The sequence below is a fragment of the Balaenoptera physalus genome (assembly GCF_965194825.1).
Source record: "Balaenoptera physalus genome assembly, chromosome: 12".
NCBI classification, from domain to species: Eukaryota; Metazoa; Chordata; class Mammalia; order Artiodactyla; family Balaenopteridae; genus Balaenoptera; species Balaenoptera physalus.
In genome coordinates, this window is record NC_138897.1 from 54,130,891 (window position 1) to 54,157,672 (window position 26,782).

At 43.3% G+C, this 26,782-nt stretch overlaps 1 protein-coding gene across 4 annotated transcripts in view; it reads left to right on the forward strand.

Moving 5' to 3' along the window:
• KCTD1 (potassium channel tetramerization domain containing 1) overlaps positions 1-26,782 on the forward strand; it is a 182,010-nt gene that overhangs the window by 65,201 nt on the left and 90,027 nt on the right. For 2 of the 4 annotated variants that reach the window (XM_082416032.1, XM_082416034.1), the window contains exon 1: positions 26,641-26,778. The exons of 1 other annotated variant lie outside the window; for it this stretch is intronic. The gene's annotated coding sequence lies outside the window, so the exon portion shown is untranslated. Of the gene's footprint in view, positions 1-26,604; positions 26,779-26,782 lie in introns of those variants that run through there. One more of the 4 variants, XM_082416035.1, reaches the window with a different exon arrangement.

The window sequence follows — 26,782 nt, forward strand, 5'->3', positions numbered from 1 at the left end:
TCTGTTTTTTTGGCTGCACTATGCCAGATCTTAGTTCCCCAACCAGGGATCTAATCTGTGCCCCATGCAGTGGAAGCCTGGAGTCCTAACCAGGGGAACACCAGGGAATTCTCAATAGAGTTTTAATTTTAGTGTAACTATGCTTTCATTAAAGCCAGTTCAGGTCTTTTATAAACAACATGATGCTACCAAAGGTTGTCCAAGTGATTTATGGAAGAGGAAAAATGCATCATTATTTATAGAAGAACTTTGCTGTTATTGCTTATTAGGAGGCAAAGTAGAGATAAATAGGAAAAGCTGTGGTGAGTACAGTGATGGCATGGAAATAATAATCTTGACTGACATCTTTCCAAATCCTTAAATTCTTTCTAACACAATTCAAATCACATACACAATTGTACTTACGGGCAATTAGAGTTAAGAGATGCTAATGAATTTATCTGAAAGAAACAATTGCATTCAAAAGAAGCAAAAGAGCCCAGTTCAAGATGGCAGGCCAAGTACTTATCTCTGCTACCTCCCCAAGCCCCATCAAATAATAAAAAAGATATCCTAAAAAGAATTGGTTTTTAACAACTCTAACAACAAGATAGGTGTTATTAACAGACAAAAAAATCTCATCTAATATCTGGATGCCAAAAGCAGAGTACAGGAGAAATGGAAACCATTAAAGCCCAGATATAAACATCATAGACCTTGACAGCAATGGTGTAGATGAGAGAAATTTGACGGAGTGGAGGGGTAGGAAAGTACAGATGCTCTAACATCTGCCAAGCACCAGCAGAATACCAGTATTTGCTGTCTAAGGTTCAAGCAGCAAGACAGAATTTTAAGGAGTTTATATAAGGTAATCAATATAACCACTAAAATAACTAAACACAAGGACAGAAAGAAAATCAGGAGGTGGAAGGGGGAATGAGATGGAGTGAAAGCACTAAATTCCTCAACTTTCTTATCAAGGAGTTGATAGATACTATCTAATGTTGAGAAATCAAGAAGTAATTTGGAGTTGTTGGGATAACCACCAAAAGTAGTAAAACTAAGCACGATTACAGGTGTTTGCCTCTGAGGTATGGAATGGCCAAAAGGATAAAGACAGTTTTACTTTACATTTTATGCCTTCTGGACTGTTTGACTTTTCAAGCAAGTATACTGAACATTTTTATAATGAACAAATAAGAAGATAAATACCTGAGCAAAGAAATATTCTGAGTTTAAAAATAAACAAGAATGAGATATTTTATATATTAGGTAGAAAAAAAGCAATACACAGAACAATACCTGAAATATAACCCTGTTGTGTTTCTTAAAATATTTTTGTTTTTATATTAAATATATGTTTATAAATGCAAAGAAAAATCTTTAACAGTGGTTTTCACTGGAGGAATGGAGTGGGATCGATGAGAAGAGATGAAAGGAGAATCAGTTTTTCCTCTTACTATACTTTTGAATTATTTGAAATGGTTACCAGGGGCCTCTGTAACTCTTGAAAGCTCAAAAACAATTTATTAAAATGAATACATTAATCAAGAAAATGGCAAAAATACATTAAAATCTTAATATATAGGTCTACACACGTATGTATCCATTCGTCCACTTAACAATCGTATACTGAATTCCTACCGTGGGCTATGCATTGTACTAACCACAGGTGAAAGGGCAATAAACAATACAATCTCTTGCCTTCAAGGAATTCATTGTCAGATGGCTCAAAGGACAACAAACACACAATTACAATATGGCGATAAGTGCTTTGATGTAGGCAGAATGCTCAAGAAGGGTATAAAAGGGATATCTACCTTGAAGATAGATGGGGGAGAGGGGGGAGGGGCAGTGTTAGTAAGCCTTCCTGAAAGTGAGGATGTCCAAAGGGAGGACAGGTGTATGAGAGTCAAGGCACACATGGAGGGTGCACTTCTGTAGGTATTTTATGCAGTAGTATTTGTACGAAGTAAAAGCAAGCAAGCCATGCCAACAGCAGGGTGATTCCATATACTGCCATGGCTGACGTTAGAGCCTCAACCCTTGGCTCTGTTTTGGGAGCTCCAATGACCCCCAAAATAGGTGTGTTCAGTGAGGCTTTTGGGGAGGGTCTAAGGGAGAGAAGATAAATTCTCAAATTTCCAAATGCTCCAAACTCCCTGAGAAATTTGGGGCCCACGATGAGGTATGACCGGCACAGCCTAAAAAAACGAACAAATGTTTTCTTAATGGTTGAGTCTTCCCTTTGAAGATCCTAAAGCACTTTTGCAAGTAAAGACTCTCCTCTTACAGATGGTGAGCCTGAGGCTAAAAAAGCCATTTCCCCAAGTCACAACAGACAGGCACTTGGAGAAACAAAACAGACCACACCATTTCTGGCTTCCCTCTGGTGTTGAGATCAGGCCCCTCCCTCCGCCACTGAAGACACGGAGAGGAAAGTTACAAGTGGTCCTGCTCAGGGGGCTGGTCACAGAATCTGGTGTTAACAAGTGTTTCCTGAGCCCTGATCGCACGCACACCTAGTTCTTCAGGACACGCCGCGTGTGGTTTCCGAGGAAGGCAGGCCTTGGCAAAGCACTTAGTGTTTCAAGTCTGCTGCGCATCCAAGTTGCCACAATCGGCAAGGCTTTTCCGGCAGGTTAGTTATGCCCTGCAGTACTTTCGGTTGGCTTTTCTGATCTTTAAAGCCACCAAGAAAGTCATTGGGCCTGGAATTCAAAGTTCTGAGATATTTGACTCTGTTGCTGAGATTTCAGTGTTCAAACCTGTTTCTTTTTGCAACAGGAGTCTCAGCCTTTAAGACAAGATAAACATGATAAGACAATGGCAGAGGAAATTGTGGGTTTATGTCTCCAGGTGGGCTAATTTCCAAATTACACTAGGGAAAATTGCTCAGGATAATTTCACAGGTTTCCTCCATGGCTCCCGGTGGCAGGATTGTTGCACCTGCAAAATTTAATTACGGGTTTATTTATTTTTTTCCACAGCAAAGATATCACTATAATTGGGAGTTGCTTGCCTTAGCCAAACTTGTTTCTTGTAGGGCCCAGGAGAAATAGTTTTATCCTGGGAATGAATAAGTGATGACGTGAGGCTATCTGGCATAATTAATCTGCAGATTTCAGGTTAGTTCATTTTATCTGCAATGAAATCACTGGAAGAATACCTGCATGAAGACTTTTGATCTTCATCACAACTGACTCATGTTTGTCTTCACTGATTGTAAGATGATGTACTTGAAAGTGAATCGTACATTAAAGTTCCATCTATCTGGAGGAATTGAAGCTAGGGTGTTTTGATTAATTTAATATTGGTAGTGACTATAAATATCTCACATGGGCAAATTCTAATCATTTTCATAAATATTTATTGAGTGCTTTCTGGGTTCAAGGCTACACGGGAGGCACTGTGAGAAACAAGAAAATGGAGAAGGCCTGACTTCAGGGCATTTGCATTCTTGAGAATTACGATTTTTTTTTTTTTAAGTGAAGAGACAACAGTAAAAGTTTGTGTTAACTCAGACCCATTTTGAATTTGAGTTAATCTTCCTTAAATGACTGGAGATACTTCAGGTCACTGCACTTGCCCAAAGGCCAGTGGTGAGGAGTCCCTTGGCAACGTGCACCAAGAATTAATTTTTAGAACCAGTATCTGATATTGGCTTGTTGGTCACCTTTTATAAAAGTAGAAAGGAGAGTGTTTATTTACGATTCTCTATTATTTGGTTCTCAGCTAATTGGGCAATGCTCTTAAAAGCCATTTTATTACTTATGATCGATAAGAGAAAAGAGAATTATGAGCTCCAAGAAGGAGGAAATCATAGTGGAATGAGAAATCTTGAGACAACATCAGTGAGAGCGTGACTGGGTCTGGGGCACAAAGGATGGTCAGCATTTGTCAGTGGCTGTCCAGAGGAGGCATGATGAAATTTGGGGGGACTTTTGGTTGTCACAATGACTGTGGGGCACTACTGGTATTTGGTGAACAGGGCCCAGGGATGGGAGATGTCCTGCAGTTCTAGGAACAGTCTCAAACCACAAAGACATATCCTGTGTCCTTCACAACCCAATATGTAAGTGAAAAATCTGCTCATAATTATCCAAGGATCCAACTTGTTTTACATATAAACACAGTGTATCTTTGCATGATTCTAAGTATGCTGAATTTACCCCAAATGCAATTCCCACATACATGGAGAGAAAAGTGTGCTTTGTTTTGTGAACTTCCTGAGAGTCCTTCACCACTTAGTAAATGACATCCTCAGCGTCACTGCTCTGGAAACGCACATATCAGACCGAATCTGTACCACTCACATCATGATGATTCCATGGATAGCCAGCTTCTAACCAACTCCTTATGTTTTCTAACATAGGTGTGGCCAGGCATTAACTTTTTGTTATTTGTATTATTTCAAAATACATTACTTTCCCTTTATTTCTCTTGTACATTACAAGTAGGTCAACATAATGATTTTTTTTAATTGTGGTAAAATACATTTACCATCTTAGCTACGTTTAAGTATACAGTTCAGTGATATTAAATACACTCACATTATTGTGCAACCATCACCACCATCCATCCATGAAACTCCTTATTTGCAAAACTGAAACTCTATACCCATTAAATAACTCTCCTTTCCCTCCTTCCCCTACCCCGCTGGCAACTACCATTCTACTTTCTGACTCTATGAATTTGACTACTCTAGTACTCACAGTGTAATTTTTCAGAGTCTGTGTGTAGATAGGTTATAGTATCCATGACTTGTGTTGCAGCAGGACAGTAAGGAGGAGTTACAAGATATTTGTTACAAAAAGGAGGCATTGAGTCTGATAGGGTTAGAACTACCAGTATCTATGAATCAGCTAACAGTACATTTGCATGGTCCGTATCTTAGAAAATCAACCTTTAACTTAGTAACATGTTTAAGATAAAATAAAATCATTTCCTCCAAACCTAAGCTGTTTTGAGGAGGGCCTTTGTTTACTTGAGCTTCTCCAGTATTGTTTCAATTCCTACACTAGCTTGATCTGATCTGAAATGACAACCATCTTGAAATTGAATTTAATCAACAAAAATGGGAGCTCCTTGCCTAGACTGTGGTCTACTTTATTTAGTACCTCGGGGTTCTCCAGCATACTGAGCCATTCCTGAATAAACAATTGCAGTGTGGTTGACTGAAAGACATTTTAAAGAGAAGAAAACTGGAGTGTTTGGCAGCCCTAACCCAAAAGGCTCATCAGTATCAATCCGTATCCCACTTCGCAGTTCCCGCCTTCCTTGTGTTGTGACCCCGCACACTGATCAGTTTGTTTTTTTTTTTTGGCCGCGCCTTGCAGCATGCGGTTCCCAGACCAGGGATCGAACCCACGCCCCTTGCAATGGGAGTGCTGAGTCTTAACCACTGGGCCTCCAGGGAAGTCCCCTGATCAGTTTTAATAGGAGCACAGTACTGTCACAGTCATCCTGATGTGACATCCCTTAGGCCCTCTGATAACTCTGGCTCTAATAAATTACCACCCAGAACCAATCAAAAGAACTTGGTATAATCTGACTCATGCACTGGTTTGTACCATGCCTGTGACTTCACTCTCTTTGAATTACCTGAGATGATTTTCTCACATAGAGAGAAATCTCATTTGTCATTCTTTAATGGCACCAGCTAAGAATAAAAAACCTTACCACTAGCATGAGGTTCGATTTTTTTAAATGGTTGCAGAATTAAGTACCATCTACTATTTTGCATTCAGTGTAAACTCACTCAGTGAGTTAATTTGTTCTTCTTGGCTACTACATCAAACATTTCATGCCCTTTTTTTTAAAAAAAAAAAAAAGACAATATGGAACATTATATATGTAGGTACGTTTTAGCAAAGCTTACATTTGCTATCCTGTGATTTTTTTCTGGGTTATATTATGACTGCCACTTAATATGCATGATCACCATAAATGATTCCAGAATACCAATATATATAACGCTAACTTTTTCATTCAGATGTGGGCATTTTTAAAAACTGCAACATGGAGTGTTCTTGATTGTGTCTCCTCTTTTTGTTAAGGCTATGCCAGTTTTCCCAAAGTTTGGAATATCGGATCTCTGTCACTCATTTATTTATTCCTCCCTTCAACAACATTCATTCCTGTTAATGCACAAATCAATGGGACTCAGTCCCTGCCCACCAACCAGTGAGAGAAAGATTTTTTTTTTTCATATTCAGTGGTTACTTGAAAATTTCCTGTTGAGCCGTTACATTCTGTAAAGGAAAGCCAGGGAATTTTAGATGCAACGGATATTCAACAGTAAAAATAGTTTATGATTAGTAGCAATAGAAGCAAAGAATTTGGAAATTTCATCTGGCAAAAATATCCTTTGAACTACGGTAGTGCCTGGAGCCCACTCAGAGCGTAATGGACTTATACCCAGAGTATGACTGGACATCTTCGCAGGTAACGGAGTTACTCAGAGGATGATTAAGACATCCTGACAGAGTAAGGAGCTACCAATGACTGGGTCATCCCCACAGAGTAATGGAGCGATATGCTCAGAGCCTACAGGGTATCCTCAGAACATAATAGAGAGTTATAATCTTAGTAAGACTAGAACATTCTTAGACAGAATGGAGTTATACAGTCCCCTTGATGAGAAGCTTGTTTTCAAATTTCCTCCTTTCAGTCAAGTGAGGCACCATTTTCCCTGTCTGCAAGGTGTGAATCACCAGAATCATAGAATTCTTTCATGTTAGAGAAAGAAGGCAACTTAGTCATTTTCAGATGAAGTCCAGAAAGGCTTGATTATTTGCCCGAAGTCAGAGGTCACATCATAAATAGGGAGAAAGCGCTCATGCTACAGCCCAGCTCCCCTGACGAAGATGTCCTCACTGGATTCCTTCTAATCAATCGTCTGTTCTAGAAGCTGCTCCTTGCAATGTTCCTCAGATTTTGCCCTTCCTCATCTCTGCTTCTCCTAAGCATCTTTCTCCTCCAAATTTCTCTGCACGTTCCTACAAAATTAATACTCCCGGAACACAGCTTTCTTTGTGTCACTCCCTAGTATGAGATTTACAATGACCTTAGCAAACACTTCCTGGAAGGGTAACACAAAGCCCTCCCCGCCTCCATGAAGCCCTCCCGGGTTATTCAAAAGTGTATTTAGTTCACCCTATTCGGAACTGAGTTGCTTTACTGCCTAGCATGTGAGTACAGCCTGATTGGTATTGTGGGTCAGTGATTTTACTAATATGTCTTTTCTCAGTATTGTTGTCAAGGATCTTTGGTTTCAGAGAAGTTAAATTCTCACTGCACAGGGACTTCCCTGGTGGTCCAGTGGTTAAGACTTCGCCTTCCAATGCAGGGGGTGAGGGTTCAATCCCTGGTTGGGGAGCTAAGATCCCACATGCCTTGCGGCCAAAAACCAAAACATAAAACAGAAGCAATATTGTAACAAATTCAATAAAGACTTTTAAAAAATGGTCCACATCAAAAAAAATCTTGAAAAAAAAAAAAATTCCCGCTGCACATGGATTGTCTGTTCTGACTCATGGGCCCTTGGCTTCTCCCATAATTTTAACTTGCATGTGACTTTGGTTGGCCTTGGTGCCAAATCTCCATGATCTTTTCCTTAATTGACTGCTAATATCTAATGAATTTAGCTTCTCAATGTATTACTCAGTTATTTGTGAGTGGATAACTTTATAAGCTATGTGTCTTTCTGTCCAAAACTAAGTTCCAATCGGTGATTTCAGGTCTGAGCCAGGAGAGGGTTGAGATCCAGTTAGAGGAATTATTTCATAACCAGAGGTGAGTCGGGAATTTTCTGTTCTTTGTGAATAATCTGTGTCCTTACTTCCCCCTCAACAATGAATGCAAGTTTAGTTGCCATTGCCATGGGAATCAAGGCAAAGTGCCCTCTCCTCCCTGATTGGAGTCCCAAATGCTTTGCAAGAAGAATCTGACAGCCTGAATTGAAGAGTGTTGTCGGGGGCGGGAGAAAGGCGAGAGGGGTAGGAAGTGTTCCTTTTCCCTGACATTTGAGCTGTGAATTGTCAAGAAGAGAGAGATCTTGAGTGGGTTTTATCACTGAGTGAAGCTCTGCTCAAAGCACTAAGCTTATTTCTCAGAGCCCACGGGATGCTGTAATTTTTTTAGGTGGTAGCTGTAGTAGTGAAGGAATACAGGATTTGGGATCGAAGTACTGGGGCCACTGCATCTTAATACTTGGGTTAAATAACTTGGGGGCAAACTATTTAAATGCTCTCTGCCTCCGTTTTCTTCTGTGTCAAGTGGGGAATAACAATAGCACTCCTCGGGATTTCCCTGGCGGTCCAGTGGTTGGAACTCTGTGCTTCTACTGCAGGGGGCATGGGTTCGATCCCTGGTCAGGAAACTAAATTCCCGCATGCCCCGGGGCATGGCCCCCCAAAAATCCAAAAAACTAAAAAAAAAAAAAAAATAAGCACTCCATTCTTTGTTGTGAAGTGGAGATGAGAAAAAGCATATGAAAGTGCTTTGTAAACTCTAACACATCAGACAAAGATCAATGACACATTATTAAAGGTGCCTCAGCTCTGTCTAGTCTGTATGATAAAATGCTGTTTATGCAATGGAGGTGGGATCGATGAACAGGCTAATTGCCTTTTTTAAATGTTAAACAGTAATTCCTCTCCCTTCCCCCCAACCCAAAGCAAATTTTTATGTGGAAAAGAAGAATAACACTGGTATTTTCACAAAGAAGATACATTTGTAATGCAACTTTTGGTTTTTCAACAGTACCAGCAAAGGCCCCTTTAGCACAAGAAGATATCAGGGCTGTTTGCTGGGCTCCCGGGGTTCAGCTTCCACGCTATTGAGCTCAGTCTCAAAAGTATATCAGTAGCAGCAAATTAGTTACAAATTAATAGGGAGCAAACCCAGTGTTGGCCTTGGTTAAACTCTCAATGGATCCTGTTAATTACTCTATTTTTTACTTGTATTATTCTACGGTGTAATGGTTTTAGATGGAATGATTATACAAATGGACTGCCTTTACACCTTACCTACCTACCTCTTTTTTTTTTTTTTTTTTTACTGTGAAGGAAAAAAATCATTTAAAAACGCATGAGCTGGTTCATTTATATTGTTAACTTCTCTACTCTTTCCCCCTTGATAATTCTACTTATATTACTTCTGCTGTATTTGGGGTTTCATTTAGCACCACCTTTTGGAATCTGTTAATCATGCCTTATTAAGTAGAGACGAAACAGGTACAGAATGAATTTTCAAGTGGTCAGAGAAGAAAACAATCTAAAATATTCTAACTTAAAATCCTACAAATGTTTAAGAAAGTAAGGCCTTGGTTATCTTGATTTTGATTTCATAAACAATATTTTTCTGAAAAGATATCATCACTTCATTGTTGGTTTTCTTCTCATGGGGTCATAACACACACACACAGAGACAACTGCTTTTTTACATAGGTTAGACGAAATCTTAATCATCATCTTCAAAGTGTGTATTCAATTCCTATTTGCTATGGATTTTTTTTAAAAATTATAATTGACACACAATATTATATTAGTTTCAGGTGTACAATATAGTGATTTGGTATTTTCATACATTACAGAATGATCACCATAAGAAGTCTAGTTACCATCTGTCACCATACAAAGTTATGACAACATTATTGACTCTATATTCCTTATGCTGTACATTACATCCCCGTGACTTATTTATTTTATAACTGCAAGTTTGTACCCCTTCCCCTACGTTGCCCGATATGATGGGTATTTTAAACGGAGAAGTACTGGATCTGTGTCTCTAAAACAACAGCAGTTCCCTCTCATCACCCCTAAGACAAGTCTTTCTTTGGCGTTATAACAACGCCTCTAGCCCCTTACTCTCAAGACAAAATGAGAGAGTGGCATGGACATATATACACTACCAAACCTAAAATAGATAGGTAGTGGGAAGCAGCCGCATAGCACAGGGAGATCAGCTCGGTGCTTTGTGACCACCTAGAGGGGTGGGATAGGGAGAGTGGGAGGGAGGGAGACGCAAGAGGGAAGAGATATGGGAACATATGTATATGTATAACTGATTCACTTTGTTATAAAGCAGAAACTAACACACCATTATAAAGCAATTATACTCCAATAAAGATGTTAAAAAATAAAAAGAAAGCACGTTGGAATTGCAAATAGATTCCAGGGTGGTAGTTATGTAACTTGTATGTAAACAAACTTCCAAGTTCCACATTTTAGAATTAGTAACTCATTTCTTGAAACAATGAGAAATGCCTGGACATTTCTTATCCTTACACAGAGATTAGCAGAAACCATCCAATTCTAGAGACACTGATGTTTGGATACATCTTTTGTAAAAATAGTTTGTGGACCACTAGGCAACTAGTGTCAAGGGAAACCTCAACAGCATTTGAACTCCACTGGGAGACAGTGGGTTTGCAGGAGACCCTCTGAGTCATTCCCCTTCTTCCCTGGCTCCCAGAGGGCCTCCTGCAGCAGGGAAAACGTTCCCTTGATCTTTTGCCTCAGGAAGTGGCCCTCTGTGGCACCAACCTCTAAGCTGTTGCCTGACCAGCCCGAGGACACGGGGGCACAGATTCCTGGGTGGAAAGGAACAGATGGCTTCGTCACAACCCTACCATCTCCCCTTCAAGATCTGGCTTCCAAAACAGCACTTGGGGATTATTGTCTAAGATTCTGCAAGCCACCACGGGAAATGGCAGCTGTGCGGGCTGTGACTTTGGAAGCAGACCACAGAGCCTGTAGAGTCCAGGTGAACCTCCAGGTGCCAGCCTTGTGGATTTCGGCACAGAGGCTGCTCCAGCAGAATGTTCCTGCAGACGCTCCACGAACAAGCTCCCTCCCCCAAATGCAAATTCAGACCTCCCCAGCAGATTCGTCAAGTTGGAAATCTCTACATATACCCACTGTCACCCTCTGTAGGCAGGAGCAATTTCAGAGCTGTCTTTCTCAGTGAATTGTTAACCAACTCAGAGTCCGGCAGTGCGCCCCGCAGTGGCAAGCTTTTGTTGGTTTGTTTTAGAACAGCCAGAAGGAGCTCGGTGGAACTGGTCTGGTGCCTCTGTAGTGCAGGTGTGGACCTGGGTGGGCGGGGAGGGGGATTGGAAGTGCAGCCAGGGAGAAAACTCAGGGCAGCAGACTGGGCAGATGGCAGCTGTCCTAGTGGAATCCGGCTTCCTACTTCCCTACCCAGGCCACAGATATAGCGCTGGGATCCTTGGACAGACTATGCAAGCTTGAAAATTGGAATTTCAGGAAGAAAAATGGTTTAAAATGCCAAACTTCTGAGTTGACTTAATGGAAGAGGAAACAACATTTAATTACAGCTACTTGATCACATTTCAAAATGGCAAGTCATTCAGATTCAATTCAGTTCAACCAGTGGTTGTAGGTCCCTACTATGTGCTTGGTTTTATGTTAGGCACTGGGTAGGAAATGAAGAAACAGACAGACTGTATCCCATAGGGTTCATACACTACTAAGATAAAAAGCTATTTTGGGTACAAAATGCAAAGAATACTTGTGAAAGAAACATATTTTTCCTAAAGAGAACTTAAGATGTCAGAAATCCAGAGAGAAAATTATTCAATAATAAAATACTCTTTAAATGGTAAATTCCCACAATAATAACAAAAACAGCAATGACATGTATACTTAGTGCAGATCTAATTTTGCCTTTCATCTAATGATTTCAAAGGGTTTAGCCACCACTGCTGAGTTAATCCTCAGTGCTAAACCTGACTCTTCCATTTTCTTTTGAAAAAAAAAAAAAATTGGCACTAACACTTAACATCCCACAGGGAAGAAGTTCTGGAAACAAAGAATGCTCACCCCCACAAAAGCATCAAGCAGCGAATTAAAGATAGTCTAATTTATTCAAAAAAGTAAGCTGGGACTCAGAAGAATCAAACCAATGCCCACAAAATGAAAGTCACTGGAAAAAGGAGTGCAAATTGTTCTTGCAGATGGAAATGACCAACTTTAATGTACTTTTAGACATTCTTGTTGGGCTTTCTGTATTTCTCAGGGACCTAAGGTCCTGAGTATATTCTGAGAAGTCTTGTTCCATATTCAGAGAGGGAACTGCTTCCTCCTGTTTTAAAAACAGAATGGAAGATAAAGATTTCATTTCCATAACATAATATATAGAGGCAACCTGATTCAGCTGATCTCCAAGCCCTTTGATGGGTCCCCTTAGAACCATGTTCATATGAAAGGAAAGGTTATGAATGAAAGAGTTCAATTGTCTGCAGAAATAAAGTGAGAGTCTGCCAGAGATGGAGGTGATCTGGAACAGATCTGATGGCTAATTACATAGTAAACTGATACTTAGCACCCTCACCTGGCAGTCTTCATCTTCAAAGGATCGGACCAATACTAATGAATTCTTCACCTCCTTTCCTCTTATCTACTCCCAAAATAGCTACTCTTTCAAGAAAATTGGTCTAACTTTTTAGCAGACCTGACTCTCATTAGCATATCATTCTAGGATACAGTTACAAGTATCTCTTTTTCCTTTTGATGTTCTGTGATGTTGCCTTTTGGCTTGTTTTGAATAGATATTGTATAGTCTATGACCGTGTTAAGACTGTTCTTAAAAAATACACACACATATAGGCACACTGGAGCCTCTCTGTGGAGATATTATTCTGACAATAAAATAATATGCAAGTATTAGCATAGGACAGAGATCAGAGATGGCTTCATGAAAGCCTCTAAGACATGAGCTGAGTCAGATAAGTACAGATCAGTGGGAACGTGTCAAGTAGGAGGGAAAGGCATCCTAGGCAGAGCGGAGTTGCACAGACAAAGGCCCAGAGCTAGGCACAATGCACTGAGCTAGAGCCCAGGCTGTGGATGTGGGTAATGTTAATTGGAATGAGACTGGAAAAGTGAGTTGTTCAAGGTTACACAGCTCGGAAGTGACGCAGCCATGACTTAAAGTGGGCTGTCTAGCTTTGAGTCCACACTCACTCTAACCCATGCCTCACCGCCCCTCCTTATTCAAAGAGTAAAATGGGTGCAGGGAGCTCACAGACTAATGGGTGATGCAGGCAAGTAAATTCATATTGAATTAAATTCATTATAATACATGCAACAGACATCTATTGAATATCTTCTATGTGCCATAACTATGCCAAGCAAAGTGAGTTAAAAATAAAAGAATCAAGCTCCTTTCTTTTAATGAAGGCAAGGAGTCTGATTAAGGAGAGAATAGCAATTATGATACATGCAAATGCTAAACCACAGGTCTGTCCAAAATACCAGGAAGCGTAGGGAGTCAGAGAAGGTGCCTGGGAGGACTTGAGTTGGGAATGGAAGGCTCGCCATTCAGCAGACGGGGTCATAGGTCCTGCGCAGGGTCACCATCAACGCTCACATTTATTAAGCACTTACAGTGTACCAGCCACTGTTCTGAGCACTTTGCCCATATAAACTCAGTTAATTGTCACAACAACCCTCCATTCTGCAAACAAAGACACAGGCATAGAACGGTGAAGAATTTTGCCCAAGATCACATAACAGGTAAGCAGCAGAGCCAGAATCTGATCTGAGTTGTTTGGCACCAGAGCTCAAGCACTTCACACCCACACTACACCCTCTTGATACAGAGAAAGAAAACCCAAGCCTGCTGAGTCAGGGCAGGCTTCCAAGAGGGGGCAACATGTGAAATCATTCCCAAAAGATCTCTGGGAGTTCAGCCACTGGGGGAGGGGATGAAAGAGATGTGAGGCCAAGGGAGTAGGAGCTAAAGTATGTGGGAGGAGAGACCAGCGTTCAAAAAATTCCTTCCTGGTAGGTGGAGGGTGGAGGCAGGTATTGGGGAATGGGGGGTCACTCACATTTGTTGGTTTTCAAGGAAGAGAAGCTTACACAAATAAGCCAAGTTAAAGGATCTAAAGGTATCCCGTGGACATCTCAGGACAAGGCACTAATCCCAGCCTGGATCCCAGTGGAGGCTGCTCCCTCTTCCGTGGCTGGCACTGCCTCAGTCTTGGTTTCTACTCTGTTCCCTAAATCACAGAACTGTGGAGGAGATGCCTGGATTAGGATGAAGGCATTGGAACTGCAGAGCACGGGCTGAATGAGACGGATAACACGAGGGAACAGTGATGGTGACCGCTGGGTTCCTAGCTTGGGTGCACTGCAGAGACAAGAAATATAAGGAAGAGCAGGTCTGGAAGGTATCATGGACTGAATTGTGTGCCCCCAAAGCCATATGTGGAAGCCCTGATTCCCAGTGTGGCTGTATATGGAGATAGGGGCTTTAAGGAGGTAATTAAGTTACATGAGGTCATAAGGGTGGAGCCCTAATCCAATAGGACTGATGTCCCTATAAGAAGAGGGAGAGAGACACCAGAGATTTCCATCTCTCTCTCTCTCCACACATGCACAGAGACGCAGCGAGAAGGCGGCAGTCTACAAGCCTGGAGGAGAGGTCTCACCAGAAACCAACCCTGATGGCACCTTGATCTTGGACTTCTAGCCTCCAGGACTGTGAGAAAATAAATTTCTGTTGTTTAATCCACACTCGGTCTGTGGTATTTTGTTATGGCAGCCTGAACTGACTGATATAGAGGGAAAGACAATGAATCCACACTTGGATGAAGATGGATTTAAAGCTAATGGTGACTTAGAATTAGCAGGTCTTGGTGCTTCGCTGGAAGTGGAGGGTGAGAAAGAGCACAAAGGAGGAAGAAGGGGAAGGGATGTGGTCTAGGTTGCAATCTTGGATAGAGGATGAATTGTGGGGACTTTCTGAGTCTGAGGCTTGGGAGCTGGACCTGGGCGGAGGGTGAAGGTGTAGATAGGATTTCTTGGTTGTAAGCATGAGAAATTAAGTCAGCGGTGATGAACCGTAGGGATGTAGTGTGCTTGTAATGGAAATGGAAGTTCATTGAAACCCAAGGTCAGGATTCCAGTAGGGTCACCCCCCTGGAGTCTGGAGACAGAGCAGCTCCGGGGCTCTCAGCAGACGCTCACTCCACGAGCAGGGCTGTGCTGCCTCAATGGTCTGTCTTCTCCCTGCTGGCTGACTTACTCTCATCATAATTCCTAGAGAGATAGAGAGATAGTTTGGCTCAGGAGTTTCAATGCTGGCTTCTAGATAGCTTAGGGATTGGTTGTATAGGGACCTCTCCTTGATCCAATCTGTTAAGGCTGTTGGTCACATGACAGAATGAATACTTGGCTTGGAAATACTTGGAAATCTGTCCCTTCATCAGTGGCTGTGAGCAAAGCAGCATCTTTTAGAAAGGTCTGGGGTATGCCAAGCAGTGTCACTGCAACATCTAGAATGGGGGGGGGGGGTAGTAAGAAGATCATTATTTTGGTTTTAGGCTTGTTAGGTACATTCGTAAAATGTGCATATATCATTTTAGTTCAGTTTTTGCAACAAATGAACTCATACTTTACATTAATGTTCTTCATTCGTTTAATAAAACGTCTTGGAGATCTTCCACTCAGCACCTACAAATCTATGTTATTCATTATATCTGCAGCTAGTATTCTGTTGAATAGATGAGACATAAATTTTTTTATTCACCATCCACCTCTAGAGTTAGATTGTATCTGATGAGTCTTTATTACAAACAATGCTTCAAGAACATCCTTGTACATTTTTCTTTGTGTGCAGCCTAGATTCCTAGAAATGAATTGCTGGGTTGAAAGGGATGTGCATTTTGCATGCTGATAGCTACTGCCAAATTGTCCTCAAAAGACACTGTATCAGTTTATACTTCTAGCAACAGAGCATGCATGTGCTTATTTCTCCACATCCATATGAATGTTTCTTCAACTATTTTGAATCATAAACCCCTTTAGATTCTGCTGAAAGCTATGAATCCTTGTTGTAGGAAAATACACAGATGTACATATACAGAACATTTTGCATACAATTTCTATGAGTTCACAGACCACCTGAAGACCACCCAGGAATCCCAAGGCTTCATATTAAGGGCCTCCGAATAGACATGTATGAATGGGTCTCCCAGTCTAGGTCCGTGGGTCTCAATCTTAGCTGCACATTTGAATCACTTGGAAAGCTTTGAAAATTCCCCATGCCCAGGCCACTTCCCAGACCAAGTCAATCAGATTCTCTAGAAGAAGATCTAGGTATTAGTAAATTTTTTGCCAGTTTTCTAGATGATTCTAACACACGCTCAATGGCAAGAACCACCTCAGTTTAGGAGAGCCCTAAAGAAGGATAAAAAGAAGTCATTTGAAGACAGAAAACCAGAGTCTACAAGGGGCTCTAGGGACCTCAGACCTGACTGCAGGTGTTTTTATTTTCATGGGTCGGTATGGGGGGCAGGAGGGACGAGGACCTGGCATTGATACGTATGTTCTCACTGAGAAAATGTTCCACATACACAAAAGTAGAGAACCTGAACATCCACATGACCTAAACTGAACACTTATTAGAATTTTGCACATTTGCTCTGTTCTTGGGAGGGCGGCGGTGGGTGAGGGCTGACCCTTCTCCCTCAAATAATTCGGCGATGTTGTTACTTTTTAAAAGCTGCCCCTGGTGATTCTAAGGTGTAGCCAACGTTGATAATCACTGTGCGTTGTGAAGCCTCCCAAAGAGAAGAAACCCCAAGAAACGAGAGTAGAAGGAAGAAAAGCTAAATGCAACCCTGAGAACTTGTGACTCAGAACCAACAAGCAGAGCAATACCCCTGTGGGTGGCACTGACAAAAGGGCTCATCCAGGAGGGTCAAAAGCAGGGACAGTTGGCTTCAAGCTGCAAGGGTGAAAGAAGGCTTCATGGGGAAGGAGGATTTGGAGCTGGCCCTTAAAGAATCCAGACAATTTAGATCAGCAGAGGGGATGAGAAGAGGAGTTTCCCAGTCGGAAAGGAAGCTGGTAATTAGGGCTGGTTCAAGCCTCCTAACTGTTCCTCCCATTATAGGCTCAATCGTAGGAGTCATACGAGAGGTTCCCTCCCCCCCGATCCTGCCCAATCAGCTTAGGGGTTCTCACCAGGTTCCACGCCTTCAACCTCTAACCCCATCTTTCCTCCCTTCCTGCGCTGATTCTTCCCATTAGAAATGTTGATCTACCTTCTCCTGGGACGGTGGTTCTCAAAGTGGGGTCCAGGAACCAGCGCACCTGGGAGCGTGCACATTCCTGGGTCCCAGCCTTGACGTGCTCCATCAGACACACGGGAAGGATGGGGGGCGGGGTCCGACATCTGTCTTGACGAGCCCGAGCCCTCCGGGGCATTCAGATGCACACTCAACTTTGAGGATCAATGTCGTGGGGACTCCCAGCCACATCTCCAGCACTGTTCTCTCTGGAGTCCTTCCCCACAGAGGGCTGGACTCGCCCGTAGGGAGACGCAAGGAAGAACGTTGGGAAATTAGCCTGGGGCAAGACTATGGGGCGTTTGGACTTGAAACTAACGTAAGAAAGGAGCCATGAAGACTTTTGACCAGGGGAGGAAAAGTACTCGGATGGTGCTGGAGACCACGCAACAGTGTTTTCAGAATGCAGGTGGCCCCCAATCCCACCCCACCCCCCCCGAAATGGTAGGCAGAATTCAGTGTGAATGTGCATCTTCTGAGGAAGAGGTTTCATAACTTCCATTCAATTTTCAAATGAATTATGGCCCCCAAATGATTTAGTAATCATTGCTATAGAGAGGAAATTATTTTATTGCTCGCTAAATTATATTAGCTTTTGAGGCCGTGTTTCTCAAAGCATGGTCAGATTAGTATCAGAATTATCTGAGCTGTGTGTTAAAAATATACCTTCTTGGGCTGTACCCTGGACCTACTAAATCAGAATCTCTGCAGTTGGCACCAAGAATCTGCGTTTTAAAAAATGTTCCCTAGGTGATTCTGGCTGATTCTGATGCATTCTGAGGTTCATGAACTGCTTCAGGCTTTAAATTCAAAAGCCAAATAATTCTAGGAAAGCTAAATTAATAATGAGTTTGGAAAGCATGTGAGCCATTAAAGCATGGTGCTAAGGCACAAAAAGTCTTACGATGCCCACAATCCCACAGAACTGGGAACAGTAGCCAGAGCAAAGATTTTCCTGGGCTGTTCAGTGATCATTTAAAGCTAGGTTCTATTGGGAGTTTGGGAATGACATATACACACTACTATATTTAAAATAGATAACCGGGCTTCCCTGGTGGAGCAGTGGTTGAGAATCCGCCTGCCAATGCAGGGGACGCGGGTTCGAGCCCTGGTCTGGGAAGATCCCACATGCTGCAGAGCAACTCGGCCCGTGAGCCACAATTACTGAGCCTGCGCGTTTGGAGCCTGTGCTCGGCAACGAGAGGCCGCGATAGTGAGAGGCCCACGCACCACGATGAAGAGTGGCCCCCGCTTGCCACAACTAGAGAAAGCCCTCGCACAGAAACGAAGACCCAACACAGCCATACATACATACATACATACATACATAAAAAGAATGTAAGCAGACAAAAATAGCATTAAAAACTTAAAAAAAAAAAAAAAGATAACCAACAAGGACCTACTGCATAGCAAAGGGAACTCTGCTCAATATTCTGTAATAACCTAAATGAGAAAAGAATTTGAAAAAGAATAGTTACATGTATATGTATAACTGAATCACTTTGCTGTACACGTGAAACTAACACAACATGGTTAATCATCTATACCCCAATATAAAATAAAAATTTAAAAATAAATACATTTGAAATAAAAAATACATAAAAATAAAATAAAATAAAGCTAGGTTCTATGTGTATTACTATATGGATGGCAAAAAAGATCTGAAGCGAGATTCATCCTCAAATTCTGAGTCCAACTCAACTTCCCACTGTTGGATAAAGAATAAGTTAACGTGTTTTAGGGACTTCCCTGGTGGCACAGTGGTTAAGAATCCGCTTGCCAACGCAGGGGACACGGGTTTGAGCCCTGGTCCGGGAAGATCCCACATGCCGCGGAGCAACTAAGCCCGTGCACCACAACTACTGAAGCCCGCGTGCCTAGAGCCTGTGCTCTGCAACAAGAGAAGCCACCGCAATGAGAAGCCCACGCACCACAATGAAGAGCAGCCCCCGCTCGCCACAACTAGAGAAAGCCCATGCACAGCAACGAAGACCCAACGCAGCCAACAATGAAAGGAAAGAAAGAAGTTAACGTGTTTCTTCTGTGGCAGATAGAAATAAGGCAGAAGGAAAACTCTTGACCACCTGGACCTACTGAAGTTTCACCCCTCCCTGCAGTCAGGCCAGACATGTTCCTGGAGAGAATCTTCTGCTTATCCTGCCTCGTAGCAATATACTTGGCAGTTTGCCAAAAATCCACTAATTACATATTTTGAATTACAGATTTTGAAATACGTAGTACTTAAACAGAAAACCACATAAGATCAAATTCATGGAAATATACTCGAGTAAAAAGAGTGGTTTTTTTCTGGGCAACGGAAAACAGAACTGAAGGACCTGTTCTGGTGGATTAAGAAAGTGTGTGTGCTCAAGTCTGACCCTCATTAGCTGTGTGATGTTGGGCAAGTTATTGAAACTCTCTGGGTTTCTCCTCATCTGGAAATTGGGAACAATGCTCACACGTATTCATGAGAATGACTTGAGAGTGTTAATATAAAAAGCAGACCTGCAGCGAGCACTCTCTAAACCTTAACGAGAACGAAATAGGGTGCATATACATTTTCCCAGATTTCTAGACTTTCTGAACCTGAAGACCCACTGCTTTTACAATCGGGAAAGAATGATAAACCACAGTTTTGCTGTGTTGTTGTTGTTTACTTGAAAGTAACAAGGAGCCGTAAAGAGAGAAAGGATAATGAAACAAACAGATGCCATCACAGTCAGATGAGTCAGTTTTTATTTGGAGTAGTGACAACATGTAACCCCCGGAGTATCCTAATCTAAGCACAGATTGTAGGAAGAGTAAACACCAAGAATGATGAGTTCTGTACTGGTATCTCCCATGCCCTGGCTCTACAAATTTAGATCCCAAAATAGAGGGGTTAGGTCACAATGTTTCCTGCTTCCCCACCCCTCTCCAAGGCAGTCTTCTTCCATCAGGTTCAAAGCCTGGATTTCCAGCATCAAATTAAAGAACTAGAACAAACCCATCCCAGGGCTTCTTTAAATATTCAGATAAACCCAGGTGCCCCTATCGGTTAAATTAAGCTTTCCTAAGAAAAAGTAAGTCAATTAGTTCAAAATGTGGGTTAGTGCTTCTGGGTATTTAAAAGGGGATTTTTTTTTTTTTCTTTTTTAGTTCATTTAGAAACAGCCACGGGGCAGGTACACACCTACTCCTCAGCACGTCCTGTGAATTGCCATGACATACCTAGATACTAATTTCTGATATCTAGAGCTTTAAAATCTGGTCCTTAAACTTTCTCCAAGTCATGAAGATATTGAAATATGAGCTTTAAAATGTATCTTGCTTTGCCCTTTTAGTTCATATACTTTATCTTCACCTTCATTACTGTTATTTGTCAAAGGATGCTTGGCATTGCTATATAGAACATGAGAGGACAGGATTCTACCCTAATTGAACTTCTTCCTTCCTTCATTCAACAAATATTCTGTTGAATATTTGTTGTTCATTCAACAAATATTCTAAATGTCTATAAACAAAGGTCAGTGTCCAGACACAATGAAATGTAGTTCTAGAGCACACTTTATGACGTATACTGCAAAACTCATTTGTCCGAGTGGTCCAGATGCAATAAACCAAACTTTACCAAAACACAATTACATATTTCTTAAGAAGATGAATTTCCAGAAGCAATTTCTGGGTCACAGAATATGAACGTTTTTGTGGCTTTTGAGAGGTTGCCTACTTGCTTTCTTAAAAGGCTATCTTAATTGATATTGACAATAAAAATACATAAGAATAACATTTTCATACCAACATTTGGGGATAGAGTGATGTGTGACATTTTTGTTGTTTGTTTTGTTTTGCTTCTACTAATTTAATAGGTTACTTTTTTGACATGTAGCTAATAGTTTCAGGAATATTTTATCTTCTGAGACAACTGTAAATAGCTCTTCCATTATGTAAAATACATGTATTAGTTACATGACATTAACACATATCTTTATCTCCTTTTCCACCTTAACTAGTATTGTAATGGCATTGAAATAAATGTTATTTAATATTAGGACTAACATCCACGTCAATCCTACATGCTCTTTAAATATATATGACTAGAAGATAAAGAAAGAAATGACTATCATTATTAATTTTATGTTTGACTTATCTTTGACAGCCTTTACGTTTTACTTCTTTATTAGCCAAGAGGAGTTTCATTGTCAGAATATCATAACAAAGAGGAATAACAACACACTTTTAAGCGCTACAAAAACACGATTCTCTTATGGAAAACTACATTCCTCTCATATATTATTCGTTTTACAAACAGCGTAGGAGACTGGTAGGTGATTATTAGGTGGAAAGATCAAGAATTATAGTTACCAGGTGGCAATTAGAAACTAAAAATTCTACTCCTGCCAATCTGTGTGGTAAGTTCACTCAGACCTGTTTTCTGACAAAACATCAAAGATAAAAATAGGTAAAGCCCTCCTTACCCCCAGGAGATTTATGCAGGACAGCCCAGGGTGTTTCAACAGAAAACACCTAATTCTAGTCTGATTGAGTTTGTGGGTGTTCCTTTTGCCTCTAAAATCTTCACCATCATTTCTTCTAAGACACAAATGGGTCTCTACTTCCAATAGCCCAGGAAAATAATCCCAGTTTTTTAGGTGCCAAATGACAAAGGTGACAGCTTCTCAGGCTATTTCTGCTGCGCTCACTGTCCGAGGACTTGGCTTGGTACTGTTCTAGCTTTCCAAGATTCCCAAATCAAATGACACAGAGAAGTATTTTAATGATAGGAAACTGTTCCCTTGAAGATTTTTATTTTTATTTTTTTCATCCTTTGGTTTCTAGAAACTGAATGTGGCCCGCTAAGCTTGGGCTACAGAGCCAAACTTCCCTGCCCTCAGGAGGCCTGGGAGACCTTGGGCAAGTGGCTTAACTTTTGTGAGCCTTTCTGGCCTTGGTTTTCTTGTTTATAATCAAGCCTGGAAAATACTAGAGTCTTAATAACTAAGAGCTAACAGTTGAATGTTTACAATGTTCCAGACACTGTATTATGTTTATTCATATTAACCCATTTAATTCTCACAACAACCCTGTGAGTTAGGGGTCATTATTATTATCATCCAAGATAATAAAATAATGAGGGCAGCTGGTAAGGCCAAATTAGGATTCAAACTCAAAGATGCAATTTTTAAGCACACTGCTCCATGACCTTTTGTGGTGGTTAGCTCTCTCCCCACACATAAATATTTGTATGTTTACTGAGTGTCTACTATGTACCTGCCACTCTGCTAAAATATGTGAAGGAACTATACTGGAAATGAACCAGAGTTGAAGTGATAAATAAGACACAGTTTCTGCTCTTATGGAGTTTTCTTCCACCTCACAGAGTTAGATTACATGGGTTCTATTTTCATCTGAGTTCAAAAAAACATTACTCAAGACGATCTTCGATTAAATTCAACAGAATTTAGTAGTAATACTCTGAAACAAAGACATGTCAAAACAGCTTCAATTTGAATTCATATTTAACCTCCAAAGTTCTTTATGAATCTTTTGGTAATCAAATCAAGAAAGCATGACTTAAAAGTGACGAACTAAAAACAGTGATGAACTAAAACATGACTTAGACGATGAACTAAATGCTTTTTCTGGCCTCTGCCCTCAAGAGCCCACAAGATTTCTTGAATTTATCCATCTAAATCCTCCCCAACTCACATCTCTTGATACATAGCTACCTCCCTTCCCTGGTCCCTTGCTCCTCCAATAACTTCCTATAATGTGGTCCTCTAGAGAGGGAACTAATGGCAGGAAAATATTAAACCAAAGCAGGCATTACATTCATTTTAACTTGTAAACATTATTGCAAACAGTAATGTTGCCTTATAGTTACTTTTCATCCTACGAAATTTTTTTAATATAGACTTTCAGATGCATGATATTTCGGATTTTTCCTCCACATGTTTCTTCCTTAAAATAGGGGTTAACTAAACACAGATCCTGTTCATGCATTCATTCATGAAAAACAACTGGAGTGTTCACCGCGTCCCCGGCACCAGCCTAAACTACACAGGTATATCGGTTTAGGAGAGGAAACATCAAAAGCAACTACATCAATTACATAACAGATGAGGTCAGAAGGCTGCAATCAAAGAGGAGGAAGAGGTGAATCTGTTTCTTTATGGCGTAACCTTTCATAAAGTGTGAACTGAATGGGAGTAAGTAGGGGGGTTATAAAATGAGGAAAAAACATTTGCAGTTTTTCCTTCCAAAATAACCATGTCACTACTTTCAAGTAATCTTAGAAATGGAGAAGCACGGATGGTACTTTATAATGATAATGAAAGAGACAAAAAATGTGGAGCATCTTGTTGAAGTTGCAAACCTCTTAGGGTCGCTTACAGTAAAGAGTTCTCTGACAGTTACATCATTGCAATCAGTGTGCCACACAGTACTGGGATCGTTTTTATATAAAGAAGATATGTGTTTTATATGTGCAGAAGCTGTTCTACACAAGAAATAACTGTCCTTGCAAAGGAGTGAGGGACAGCTGTCAGTTTCAAGTGGCGAGCTAAAGGGATTTCATGATAGGGCAAAATCAAAGTGGAGGAATCGAGGCTGGGCTGATAGGCAGAAGATAACCAATATTGCCTGTCTACCAAAATAATTAGAAGAAAGCTCTTTTGATTCTGTCAGTTTGGAATTGTGTGGAACCACAGGATGTTTTTAAGGAGCCATTTATTAAAGCTGGAATTGAACTCCTGTATGAACTCAACTGTAATTCTGTGTTATTGGGTTTTAAAAATTAAGCAACATTTGGATGGGGAGCGTTGGTGTGTGTGTGTGTTTGGGGGGGGGGGTGAACAGGTTTATAATTGCTTGGTTTCCCTGGGTGTTCTTCCTGGTAAATATTGTAGGTACTAACTTGAAGAGGTCTTTTCCAATATTTGATGAAGTATCATTACGGGGAAAGAATTCTGGTAGCGTTTCAGGAGCTGGTGCCACGAAGCAGTTCACAGTCGCCTGATAATCAGTCAAGGCGTACTTTCCAAGGTGCGTTTTCTCGTATCTAATATTAGCGGGGGTCCTGCCCGTTGTTTGCAAAATATCCAGGCAGCCTCTGAAGCTGCTGTTTTTCCAACTCCGTTAAAAAGTTATTTGTGCTTGGGGTTTTTTGGTTCTGCTTTTCCCCAACCCCGCCCCCTGGCTTTTGCCAGTAGAGACCTGCCCTGAGGGGGAAGGGGGGGAGGTTTGTCCTGGGAGCACAAAACCATTTTCTTTCCTGGAAATAAGTTGACGTCAACTGGGAGCTGTTTTTGGTTGCTTTGTTTCCCGGAGCGTCCAACCCAGCATACTGCCTTCGGCAAATTGCAAGCAATTCAAAGCAGCTCGCCCAGCAGGGAGGGGAACCGGGGAGGAGGGAGCGGGGAACCCCCGCCGCCCGCAGAAGTGGGGAGACCCGGGCAGCGGCTCCGCTCCTGGACTGGAATGTGGGTCCGAGTCCCCAGGCCGAGCCGGGAGCGCAGCCCCGAGCCATCGCGGCCCCTAGGTTCACTGCGTTGGCGGTGAGGGCCGCCGGGGAGCAGCCCCTGGTAGGTAACTTGCCCGGCGCCCACCTGAATACTCAGAACCGCTGAAATGCCCCGCCGGAGAGTTCCGGCGGCCCAAAAACCTGGCAACACCCCGGCACAAAGAGGCTTCCGGAAGTAGCCGGTGCTACTGGTGTGTGCCAACTCGTGTGCGCGGGCCCGCGTGTGCAACTAACTTAGCTGCCTACTGCCTTGGGCTCCTTTCTACACATTTCCGGGGGACAATGTATTTTGAACAAAGCGGGCCGCACCTCCGGGACGATTCCCGAGGAATGCCACCTCCGGATTCCTGGCGTCCCGAGACGGTTCTCTGCGGATGAGAGCGTGTGTGTGTGTGTGTGGGGTGTGTGTGTGTGTGTGTGTGTGTGTGTGTGTGTGTGTGTGTGTGTGTGTGTTTCCCCGAAGAGCGGGAGAGGGCCCGCGATGCAGGGACTTGCTCTAACTTGTTCACACCTGGCGCGGTTTCCCCAAAGCTCGGCAGCGTCCAGGGCCGAGGAGGAACACGGAGAGCGAGGACTCATCGCTGGGGAGACAGTCAACTCCCACTTAGACGCCCAGGCGGCCCAGAGACCTAGTCTTCTTCCCTTCCTTCCTCCCTCCCTCCCTCCCTTCCTTCCTCCCTCCCTCCCTCCCTTCCTTCCTTCCTTCCTTCCTTCCTTCCTTCCTCCCTTCCTGCTTACAAATGGACAGATGGGTTACTTCTGATGCGCAAAATTATAAACTGCCCTGAAAGCAAGACAGAGGGCCCCGGGGAGAGGGGGTCCTCGGGGGACCAGCAATTGACAAGACTCTCACAGCGGAACTGCTGAGAATTCAGACTCGGAAGGAAATCCGAGGACGCCCTCGAGGAGCTGGCGAGGCAGCCTCACAGGCTGGCCGGCTTGGGCCGCGCGCTGCTGGTACCTGACTCCGTAGGTTCCCCTAGCCCCTGGGACTCGGAGTTGACTAGCGCGCCGGGGGGACACTCAGGCTGCCCGAGGAGGAGAAAGTTAGAATACAGGGCGAAATTCGTAGGTGGCCGTGGCTGTGCGTCCAAAGAAATCAGTCGAGGCCTCCGGAGGCTCTGGGGGCGCTGCCCCCGGGCCTGGAGACCTGGAGGCGGTGACGAAGACATGCCCGGAGCCTGGGCGCGCCGGGGGCGGGCCTTTGGCTGGAAGTGGGACAGTGTCTCCGATGGGAAAGCGGGACCCGGGCGAAGTCTTTGGCCGCCTTTCCAGTTTCGGAGGTGCCCGCCCCCGCGCGCCGAAGGCAGCGCAGCCCTGAGGGCAAACGAACGGCAGTTGGCAAACTTGGAACTAGAGCACGCTCCGGATCCCAATTGCCGGAATTGTGGCGGCGGCGGGGGCGGCCGAGACCCAAGTACACTTTTTCCGCCCTCCTGCCCGACGGATCTTAGGGACCGGCATTGCTCGCTCCAACTAGGTGGAGCGCCTCGCCGGAGGGAGTTGTGTCAGTTTGCTCCGAGGCAGGAGGGCGGTGGCCTGGGCGGCTGGGAAGGGTTCCCTGGGGTCCCCAGCGCCTCTTCCCGCGGCTCCCCTCCCACCCGCCCCTCCCAGTTTTTCTTCCTCCCTCCTTCCCCAGGCTGGCTGGACCGGCGCGGACTTGCCCCAGACCTACGGGGAGCGCCCCCGGTCTTTAATGACAGCTTAAAAGTGGCTGTTGGAAAAGTCGAAAGGGATGAGGCTGACGTGGGGCGTGTTTTGCTCCTTTGCAAGAGTCGGAAAGGGAGCTGGGAGCCTTGCGGCTGGCCGCAGGCCCCCGCGCCTCGCCCCCAGCAAGTAGGTGGGGGAGTCGCCGCTGCCGGCAGCCCCATCCCGCTCCCAAGCCTCGCCCGCTGCGCCCTGGCCGCGGGCGCACAGAGGGTGCGGGGCCCCGCCGTGCCTCCTCCACCCTACTCATTAACCTGCCTGCTCCGCTCCGCTCCGGGCGGCCCCAGACACGGGCTTCTCGAAGTAGCATCCGCGGCCCACCGGGTGCTGCCGCCTCCCGGAACCCCCGGCTCCGGGGGGCAATGAGGGGGCGGTGGAAGGGGCACTGCTCCTCGGGCATTACTTAGAGAAGCGAGACCGCCCCTCCCTCCCGCCGGCCCTCCCTCTCTCTCTCGCCCGGGCCCGCGCGCCACTCCGCCAGAGGGTAA